Genomic DNA, 11,082 nt, shown 5'->3' with positions numbered 1-11,082 from the left:
AGCTTCAGTTGGCTTGCTCACCACTGGGAGAATGAGTGAACCAAGAATGTGCAGGAGGCGGAGCTAGGCTTAAACCTCCCAAAGGTTCCATAACCTCTCTAGACCACCAACAGAGGACTGATTGTGCAAACATCCGAGTCTGTGGAGAATGTCCACAGATCTAAAGACCTTCTGATAAGCCCCCACCTCTTTAAAGTGTTATGTCCAGCTCTCAAGATCCCCAGGAGAATTCAAAGAATTGCCAGATCCAATGCAATGAAGCAAAGTGTCTTTTACTAATTCAAACCCAGGTTTGGATCAAGATCTGCACAGGGCAGGATTGCAATACCACATGTAGGGGCTTAGGGAATTTATACACAAGCAGGTTCTGGGGTTTCAGGGTTACATGGCAGATAAAGGAAGTCATTCTTCAAACACAATTCTGACTGTTTAGGTGGCAGACCGGAGTCAAGCAATTGGGGAGGGTTGCTCCTTTGGTCTTTACTGTGCTATCAGGGGTAAGTTTTTTTTACAAACTGGTCACAGCTGTCTGGGGATGCTTGATTGGCTTAATCTCTCTAAGGGTGTGTGGTTCTTCACTTCTCCCAAGGCCAGAAGACACCTGTGCTGGGGAGTGCCTTAGTCATCCATCAGAAAAAGTGCCAGCCTTGGTGACATGGGGGCTGGAAGCCACAGCTGCTTATCTGTTCTCAGGCTGGCATTTGCCATTCCCAGGAAGGGGTTTGCATTAGGAAGTGCTATTGGAATGAGGTTGCCAAATTTTGGCACCGGGATGTGTCTCTTTTGAAGGGTAAGGCTTCGGGAAGAAGCAAGGGGGGATGAAAGGAGCTTTTGTGAGTACAAGGGGGTGCTGAGGTGAGGGGAAGTGCTGAGGCTGGCACTGGCTGCCCAGCTTCTTCAAAAGTCCTATCATCCCCTCCACTCCCAACACATCCATTCTATGAAACAAGACTTTAACATCAAAAACTTTGGAGGGCATCCGTATCCAAACTACTGAGCAACTCATGGTCTCAACCATGTCTTCATAGTTTTCTTTACTTGAAACGATATGGCATTAGATGATTGTCCTTTCCTGCATGCTCCTATCCCCATCATTCATCTTCTCATCCATTACATAACAGAAGGCATTATCCTAGATTTTGAGTTTAGCTTTCTCACGTGGTACAATTTTTCTACATATGTAAACCATTTGGTGTCTTGTACTCCTTTAAACTTTGTGTAAATAGTATCATATTCTGCGTATGCCATTGAGTTTTGATCAGTGTTGTGTCCAAAAGCTATATCTAGATTGTTTCATATCCATAATTCCATTATATGAGTATTCAACACTCTATGTTTGTACTTGTGGAACTCTGTCCTCTGGGCATGGCATGGCCACTGCAGTCCTGAAATCAGATCAGCTGGAATTACCCATGTGGGACCTTCACAAGAATAGAGCTATGAATACTCACTCTGTCATAGATGCAAGAAGGGTGCATGAGATTATACACAAGGTCCTTCCCCATCCTCTGGTTATATATGTGATCTGCAATTTCTGGAAATGGGAAGGGGAAAGAACTCTTCTTCGGCGCCATAGCTGCCCATAAGTTACCCCTGCCTGCTCTTATCAGTGCCTCTAAATTATACTCCTGTAAGTAAAGTAACCCCACTAAACTCACTGGTTTATTAAGCTAGACTTAGGTGGAATCTTCTTTTTGAATATCAGTATTTATCCTTTCTGCAGCTGATAAGAATTTAGTCTCCCCAGGAAAATTCACATCATAGCATCATTACAACCAATATGCCAATAAATTTTCTCATGCATTCCCCTAAGCTACAAATATAAACTAAGCTAAGGACTTAAATAATGATACCTTACAGGCTAACATCCATCGTCAGCTTCATGGGTAAAGTCAAACTACTACTTAGCTAGTGTGCAACTTTCCACTTTTGCCAAAGCCTTGCTGCTCCTGATGAAATACTGTCAAATGTTTAAGTCTGCCAAGTTAAGAACACAGCCAAGTAGTTAAGACTCCATGTTTGTGGCCAAACTCTGCCTTTACTACTTAGTGGTTATATAATATTAGGCACACCTTCCCACTCAAAAATAGAATAGGGCTAGAATTCAGAGATATTGCTAGGATTGTGTGTATTGGCACTCACAAAGCTTTACAACAATGCATGGTTAGGGCCCAATAAAACCTTGACAGCAGTACATGTTGCTCAGTAGTGTGATCTTTTTAAAGTGTGCAATTGGCCAGTTGGATTCCTTCCCTTGATCTGGAGCTTGTCATACTGATTTGTAGGCAGTTTTCACATTCTACCTCACACTCATTCGTTGGTGCTCATGTGTTGCAAACACTTTTGTTAATCTTTGCCTTGCCTTTTCAGTTTTTATCGTGTCTTTTGTCATGAGGGTTTTACCCAGAATCCGGTCAGATAAGCCATTTCTTGTCCTTACTTTAGTCTTAATTACAGTAGCTTTAGTGTTACTTTTGTTTGGATTGGTCTGTTATTATCATCACTGAAGCATGGATTTCCTCTGGTACTAAGTTCAAGTTGCCTAGAAGAAGAACCTTTGATCGAACTCAGGGATGTGAAAATGAAGGGGACCTGTTTTCCTGTGAAAGGCTTCACAATGGGATGGTATTCTTGCCCATGCTCTGTTGCTAACAAAATACTCAAGTCATTTATCATATAGAGGCTAATGTTGTTCCCTAGTTCTAAAAGTTCCATGGTCATGACACCAGCAAGGGCCTTCTGTTGGTTCAATCATGGAGGAAACCAGACAGCAAGAGCAGGTACATGGAAGAGAGAAAACACGCAGCTATTCCTCATTTATAACAACCCACTCCTGGGTGACTCATCCAGTACTTTGAGGGGAAAAGTAGGTCTCTTAGTTTGGGTTTTATTGCTATGAAGAGACACCATGACCAAGGTTAAGTTTATAAAAGAGAACATTTAAGTGGGGCTGGCTTACAGTTTCAGAGGTTCAATCCATGAGCATCATGGTGGGAAACATGGCAGTGTACTTGCCGTCATGATGCTGGAGAAGAAGCTGAGAGTTCTGCGTCTTGATCCAAAGGCAACCAGAGAGATTCTCTTCCACAGGCACCCAGGAGGAGGTTTTCTTCTGCATTGGGTACAGCCTGAGCATAGGGGTCTTCAAAGCCCACCTACACAGTGACACACCTCCTCCAACAAGGACACACCTCCTAATAGTGCCACTCCCTAAGGCCAAGCAATCAAACACATGAATCTGTGGAGGCCATTCCTATTTAAACCAACACAGTGAGAAAGATTAAATCCCTCTTACTGACTTAATCTTTAAAACCCCACAATATCTCAACAGTGTTAGCTACTCTGATGTACTGGCTGGTTTTATTGACACAAGCTGGAGTCATCAGAGAGATAGGAGCCTCAGATGAGTAAATGCCTCCATGAGATCCAGCTGATGGTGCTTTCTCCATTGGTGATTAATGGAGAGGGCCCAGCTCATGGTAGGTGGTGCCATTCCCTAGGCTGGTAGTCTTGGGTTCTATAAGAAGGCAGGCTGATGAAGCCATGGGAAAGAAGCTAGTAAGAAGCACACCTCCATGGCTTCTGTATCAGTTCCTGCCTCCAGGATCCTGCCTTGCTTGAGTTCCTGTCCTGACTTCTCAATGTGATAGACTATGATCTGAAAGTATACTCGGAGTAAACCCTTTCCTCTCCAGCTTGCTTTTTGGTCATGGTGGTTTGTTGCAGCAACAGAAACCCTAGCTAAGACATCTGGGAACCCAATTTCAAGTTGGCCTTAGAAAGGAATAAGCTACAGTATTATACACTAACACCACAGCAAATGAGACAACAGCCACAGAAGCGACTGAAGGACTCCAACTCGTCTTTCATCCTTTCTGCTCTTCTAACCTCTAGTCCTACAGCCTAAGGTCTAAGGCCAGATTCATGGCTATGATCTATCAAAATAGTGGCTACCCCAAAGCTGTGGCTTTACACAGATGATCCTGTAATCCCTCTCCACTGTAGTGTCAGGGGCTGGGCATGTGCCTGGTTTGTCAGTTTGCCCTCAACACTCCAACTTGTATTTTAAGAGGACAGGTCAAGCTTCTTCTAGCCCTTCATTACCCAGCACCTCCTCATTGTAAGCTCCTCCTCCATTAAACCCAGGACAGCTCTGTGTGTTGACTGGACCCAGATGATATGCCTGCAGGGTGCAGTGAGACTGCCTATCTTGGTCTTCTGTAATTTTTTTTTTTTTTTTTTTTTGGTCCTTTACTCACCCATATGATATTTTTCCCTTCATCTTGCCACGTAGCCCAAGAAAGACAATGATGAGAACTGGTTTGAGTTTAGTAAACAGTTTAATAATAGTTTAGTGCCAGGCGGTGGTGGCGCACACCTTTAATCCCAGCACTTGGGAGGCAGAGGCAGGCGGATTTCTGAGTTTGAGGCCAGCCTGGTCTACAGAGTGAGTTCCAGGACAGCCAGGACTACACAGAGAAACCCTGCCTCAAAAAAAAAAAACCAATAATAATAATAATAATAATAATAATAATAATAATAATAGTTTAGTAATATGGAAAAAATGGTTTTGTTTGTTTGTTTTTTTAGGTATTTACTATTATTTAAAAATTACTGATGTCATGTGAGAATGAAGATTGATTCTGTACTGAGATTGTATTTAGTAACTCCTCAGTCCTTTTATTAATTCAAATGGTGTGCTTGAGTTTCACTAGGATCTGTGATGGAGGCTATGCCTCTGAATAATAATGGTTACATTTGTTTTTACAGTGTTTATGCCTTCTTCTTCCTGTCTCACTACCCTGACCAAGACCTCCAAGGAACGATTGCTTAGAAAGAGTCATAGGCATTTCATCTTATTCCTAGGGTTAAAAATTGCAAAAGTTGACCAGTTATATTTTCTACAAAGTTACTAGAGGTGTACTGTAAGTATACTTTACTTTATTAAGAAAGGTTCCTTCTACTTGTATTTATTGATTTCTAATAGGAAACAGTTTCATCTTAGGGGGAAAAAAGAACATCCTCCTCTAACATAGCAGGTATGTAGGGTTTTCCTCTTGTGTATATTTTTAACTTTTTATTGAATCTTTGTGAATTTCACATCATGCTCCCCAAACCCCCTCATCTCCTCATCTCTCCATATCTGTCCTCCGCTCTTGCCTTCTCCCCCGAAAAAGAAAACAAAAAGTTAAAAAAAAAATTAAATATCTCGTTGTGGAAGCTGTAGTGTGTCACGTGTGTCCCACGGTGTGTTCCTTTTGTCCACAAATCTTTACTTGCAAATGTTCATTGGAATAAGTCATTCATTGGTCTGGTTTGAGCCTTCTGGCTTCTGCTACACTATGACTACTGGATCCCCACCAGGTCTCCTCTCAGATATCCTGCTATTACCCTGTCATGGAGATCCTGCAGCTTTGGTTCTGCAGGACTGGCTCCTTCACCATTCTGGCAGTTCATAGACTGAGGAGATGTTGGTGTGGGCCAACTCAAAGCCCTGGATCTGGGTCTGGGTGGTAGCTAAGCTTGTAACTCTGCCAGTTCTATGCCTACATCACCAGGGCCAGCTATCCAGCTTTGCCCAGGCTGGGAGAGGAGAGGGGGTGGTAGCTTTCCTGCCTGAAGCAGCCAGCAAGAGGCAGACCTGGCTCTCTTTTGTGATATTTAATCGGGAGTTTCTATCCCACCTTGGATCATTTAGTTCCCAAATAAAAGCCACAAAACTTTTATATTTATAATAAGCCTTAACAACATTAGAGCTGGGCAGACATCAACCCTTCATGTTATTTTGTCTACGTCCCTGTCAATAACTCTGTGTTATAACTTGCCATGCTCCCCCTTGGCCACTCTCATGCCAACTGACCAACCTTCATGGCCAGTTCTCAGGATCCCTTACCCCATGGTGGCTTCTTCTCTCCTCACTCTACTCTCTCTCCCACATGGTATCTGCCTCAGATCCCCAAGCCTGGGAACTAAGCTCTGCCTACATCTCTCTCTTTTCTGCCCAGCTACAAGCTGTAGGCATCTTTATTGACCAATCAGGGATAATGGGGGGGAGGGGGGGCAAGGTTACATAGCATCATTTGGTGTGAGGATTTCCTTGGGGGGGGGGGGGCAACCAGACCTTAGGGACCAGTACTTAGCATTACAGTATGTAGCAACAGACCAAACCTTAACAGCCCCCCTACACACACACACCATCAGGACCAACTCTCCTATACCATGCCACCAGGGCCAGCTTTCCAATGCTGCCGAGGCAGAGGTTGGGCTTGCAGTTCAGCTCAGCCCTCAGACATCAACATGGCCCCAGGCAGTATCTCAGGTCTGGGACATCCACATGGTCTTTGATGGTAACATGGGCCACAGACATCCATCATCAACATAGACTTTTGCTGCTGCAAGACCATCGACCCAGAAATGGTCCCAGGCAGCAGCAAGGGCCAGGACATCAGCCCGGGCTAAGACATCATGGCCTCACGCGGCAGCTCAGTTACTCATATTAGTCCATTCCTCGCAACCCTCGTATTTCCGGTTCCACCCTCGTCTTTCCGCTTCCTTTCTCTTCATACTGCACACACTATTCTGCTTCTCTTTCTCTCCCATTTCAACACTACATACTTGCTCATTCATGGCATTCGCTGGCTACACGCGGCAGTGTGCATCCTCTCACGTTTTTTCTTAACATGGTAAATTAGAGTAACACGTTTTTCAAACATTAAACCATTCTTGCTTTCCTGGTATAAACCCAATGTGGCCATCCTGTAATATTATTTCCACTTTTGAAGTTACTGTCTTTATAACTTTTATCTGACTTTACGCTTTTGTATTTAGGAATGTGATTGGTTTATAATTTGTCCTACAATCCTTTTCTTATTTGGTACTCATGATTATGTTTGTCTAATAAAGTAGATTTGAGGAGTATCCTTTTTTTTCATGTTCTTTATATGCTTTATTTGTTCCATGAAAACTTAGTGATATTTGCCTGTATGAGAATTATCGCTACCTGATTTTATTGTTTGAGTAGATATAATCAGTGGCTAATGACTTCCAAAATCATCGGACTTAAATAATTTATTGACTCTTAGGTTAATTTCACCTGATTATCAAAATCATAGGACTTAAATAATTTATTGACTCTTAGGTTAATTTCACCTGATGACAATATTTTATGAAATTGGTTGCTTTGCATAGGTCTCTCATATTTACTGTAAACTTATGTTGGCAGCTTTTACTCCCTGTCCTCATTTCCAGTGTATTTTCTTGGGATATCCCTTTACAATTTCTAATTGCAGTATTTTCTTCAAACTACCTTTAGTATAGACTACCAGCTGAAACTGCTTTAAAAGTCTTTCACTGGGCAGCATTTACCACAGCCCAGAGCATGACATGGATAGGAATGAGTTCCCTACAACTTATGCCTTCTGTCTCCAGGTCTGTGTCGTGCAGCTACTAAGCAACACACGCACTTCCCGGGGCAAACACCAATATTAATTCAAAGGGTCGATTCCTTAGTTTCAGTTAAAACTTTATGACACCAGCTTAACATGCCCAGAGGCCTCCCTGACCACCATTTTAACCTTTCAAACATGTGCTCATGACTTTGAGCCACGTGTGCTGGAAAATGCGTCTGCTAGCTTTCCATCTTAAATTACAACTTTGAAGGCAGCATGCATGCTCAGGAATGCATGTCTTAACTAAGCATGCTCAGGAATTTGCCCTCCCCTAGAGCACTTTCCTATAGGAGTGTACTGGCTCTCCTCATAAAATGTCATGCTTCTCTTGTGAAAGGTGAGAGTTGCCGTGGTAATAACCCCATGCCCTTTACCTGATGTCCTTCTCCATTGTTTGGTGATTTGGCTACGTTCCTTTTGGCGTTCCCCTCACTACCATGCAAGCCCATTTTTCAAATATAATTACATGACCTCGGGGCTGAAGAGATGGCTCAGTGGTTAAGACCACTCATTGCTCTTGCAGAGGACCCAAGGCTGGTCCCTAGAACCTACATCAGGTGGCTTACATCAACCTGTGACTCCAGCTCCAAGGGGCCCACAGCCACTTCTGGCCTCAACAGGCACTTGTGTGTATGTTTAGTGTGTAGACACAAAAGCAGATACATAATTCAAAATACAATAATTCCTTAAAATGAAGCATCACATGAACTGAGCTTCCTAGTTACTCCTTAGAAATTGATGATTCTGTACAAATGCAACATGGTGCCTCCTACCTTCTCCAGTCCTTAGCCCTTTCAAAAGAAGAAAGCAGAAAACAACACATTCCTCTCGTAAAAGATACCGCCTGCCCTTTAAGACTCCTCTCCGATGGTTGCTCTAATGCCATTCTGATAGTACCCTCCCTCCAGAACCTAGTACTTCATTTCTGCAGGAATCTGACACCACTCGGGGTGAGTACACAAGCCCCTCTCTACTGCATCCTGTGCCAGCCCTTCCTAAAATGCATTTCCTTCTTGTTGCCTGATGGTGTTGACTGACGTTAGTTTTACTGTCCACCAGACATGTGGGGTTTTTTCACACACCCCGTTGAGGAATCTGTATCCATTACTAACATAATAAGGCTGTCCTCTATCTTCCCCTACTCTACTAACTCATGGTGAGAATTTAAAGCGTGTTTGAGCAATGAATGAAGAAGCATTGGGATCCAGCCACAAAACATCAAGGATGAAATACTAAGAAGACAGAGGTGTTCCCAGCAATTTAGAGGAAAATTCCTCTCTCCGGAGAGGCAGACGTAATAGCAGCTGGGCTTTACCATAGTCCAATCTCCAAGAAAGAAAGAGGAAATGGATTTACTTCTTAAGGAAAACCAAAGGGTTCCAAATGTGTGTCCGGGGCTTTCCATGGTAATTTCAGCCTTAGTGCTCATAGAGTTCAGGTAAAGGTTGCTATGCATAACACCAATATGCATACAGGCCAATACATGTGGGCTTAAATGATCCCTGTTTTATGTATGAGGAAGCCAAGGCTCCCAACATGACCTGCTCAAAATGATATAGGAAGAAAAACGAAAGCAGAACCTCATTCAACTTCAAAACCTATGGGACTTCTTGCACACTAGCTTTCAGGAGCAAATGAATGCAGGTGGAGCATCAGTGAGAGCGCCCATGACTGCCTGTGTAGGGCTACGTGCTCAAGGGATGACTTTCACCTACATTTTGATTTGCTTAGCACAGAGCCCTCATCTGCAAGGTGGAGCAGGTGATAAGATCTTTCTTTGGCAGGCAATGATAACAGGACTCAGAGCAAGGACTCAGACCTGTGCAAGGTCACCCAGCTAGCCAGTGGTGGGGCAAAGCCCACCCTCACAGACATACCTGCAAGCAGCAGATATGAGGCCAAGAAAACAAGAGAGACTTGGACCACTCGACAGCTGAACGATGTGCTTAAAGGAAATGTAAAACCCCAGCCTCACCAAGAAAATGCAAGGCTCTGTTCTTGTTGGGGTGTTTAAAGCCTTCTGGAGTCTCTGTGAGAAACAAAAACAAAACAAAACAAAAAAATCATAGGCCAAACAGCTTAAGATAGATTTTCTCTGTTTCAGCTACAAGTGTTTATGGGAAAGGTCTCTTCAAGGGCAAGACTGAATGTGACCAGCAATGACACTGATGCAGTAACTTCTCAAAAAGATGAGTCTGTAAGCCAAGGGCCAGGAAACTTACCCGTCTTCCTTTGACTTCTTCAGCAAAGCCAGACTCTTAAAATAAAACAAGGACTTGAAAGAAATCAAATATGTTCATTTCAAAGTGTGTCAAGGAATTAACACCAGTCATGAATGCAAGGAACAGTTGTTTTCTTGGCTATTTAAGCTCCATTTAATCCCAGCACCAACGTACTCAAGCCTGTGAAATGGAAGCATTGGCCGTTAATTAACGATTTATTTCATCATTACTGAGTCTCACATGGTCTCAGGGGGCAACTAAATTGAGAGCTGGAAGTACCTGTCCTCTATATTTTCCTATGCCACCAGTTCAGATTCATGTCCTCTCTCAAGCTTAGCTGAGAAATTGCTACCCTGAAGCCTCCTTAACTGCCCTGGAAGTCCCCATAACCCCAACTTCAAGCCAACCTATCTATCTATCATCTACCTACCTATCTACGTATCTATCTCTATTGCTCTGTCTCTGTCTCTCCCACCTTTTGTCCTGTTCTCCCCATTCTGTGGGCCAGCCTGGTCTAAAAAATCACTAATACCCTCACTGCCTCCTGTCTTCAGACCAGCAAGCCCAGCACAAAACTAGGTCTGTCAACAAAATGATCAAATTCAAGTCGAGAGAGAGGGTGTCACTGTAAATTGTGAAAATATTTCTAAGGTAATAAGAAAGTGCTGTGAAGAAGTATATAAAATGCATTTGACAACTTAGAGGAAATGGGCAATTTCTTGAGAAACACCAAAGACCGAAGAGCCCTGGAGTAGCAATAGCAAGCTGAAGATGTAACTCAGGTGAAAGACCACTTACTGAAAGCATGCATGAAGGGACTTGGAATCACTCACTCAGCATCTGGTTCTCACAGATGCTTTAACAGTCCTAAGCCCAGGCTTCTTCCTCTACAACAGCAGGTCAAATGTAGGTCAAATGACCCTTTCACAGGGGTCACCTAAGGCAGTTGAAAAACACAGATACTTACATTAGGATTCATAACGGTAGCAAAATTGAAGTTATGAAGTAGCAAAGAATAGAATTTTATGGTTGGGGGCCACCACAGCAGGAGGGACTGGGTTCAAGGGCTTCAGTCTTAGGAACAAGTGCTCTGTAACATGGAGTGTTCCTGTAACTGTCCTTAAGTGCATTAACTGTGTGAACACCCTGGCACATCACACGCCCTCAACAAGAGTAGAGAGATCCATTAAGTGTAGGTGCACACAAATCTGTTCTGGTGAGCCACCGGACCTGCCATGTGTGCGTGCATGTGTGCGTGTATGGTGTGTGTGTGTGTGTGTGTGTGTGTGTGTGTGTGTGTGTGTGCATGTGTATGTACCACACTGTTCATAGACAACAATGAATGCATAACCACAGTGGACCTCAGCAAGGCTGGATATGCTAGCTCACTAATTGAAACTATCTTAAAGAGA

General features: G+C 43.3%; 1 long non-coding RNA gene across 1 annotated transcript; it reads right to left on the bottom strand.

The window, feature by feature from the left end:
- Positions 1-6,121: 6,121 nt before the first annotated feature.
- LOC143436112 (uncharacterized) lies at positions 6,122-10,814 on the bottom strand. Its single transcript, XR_013106318.1, has 3 exons — positions 10,469-10,814; positions 9,671-9,850; positions 6,122-9,477 (listed from the first exon to the last, which is right to left on the bottom strand). It is a non-coding gene; the product is annotated as an uncharacterized LOC143436112 (long non-coding RNA).
- Positions 10,815-11,082: the final 268 nt, after the last annotated feature.

This window comes from Arvicanthis niloticus, chromosome 22, assembly GCF_011762505.2.
Source record: "Arvicanthis niloticus isolate mArvNil1 chromosome 22, mArvNil1.pat.X, whole genome shotgun sequence".
Taxonomy (NCBI): domain Eukaryota; kingdom Metazoa; phylum Chordata; class Mammalia; order Rodentia; family Muridae; genus Arvicanthis; species Arvicanthis niloticus.
This window is presented reverse-complemented; position numbering and strand designations above follow the sequence as displayed.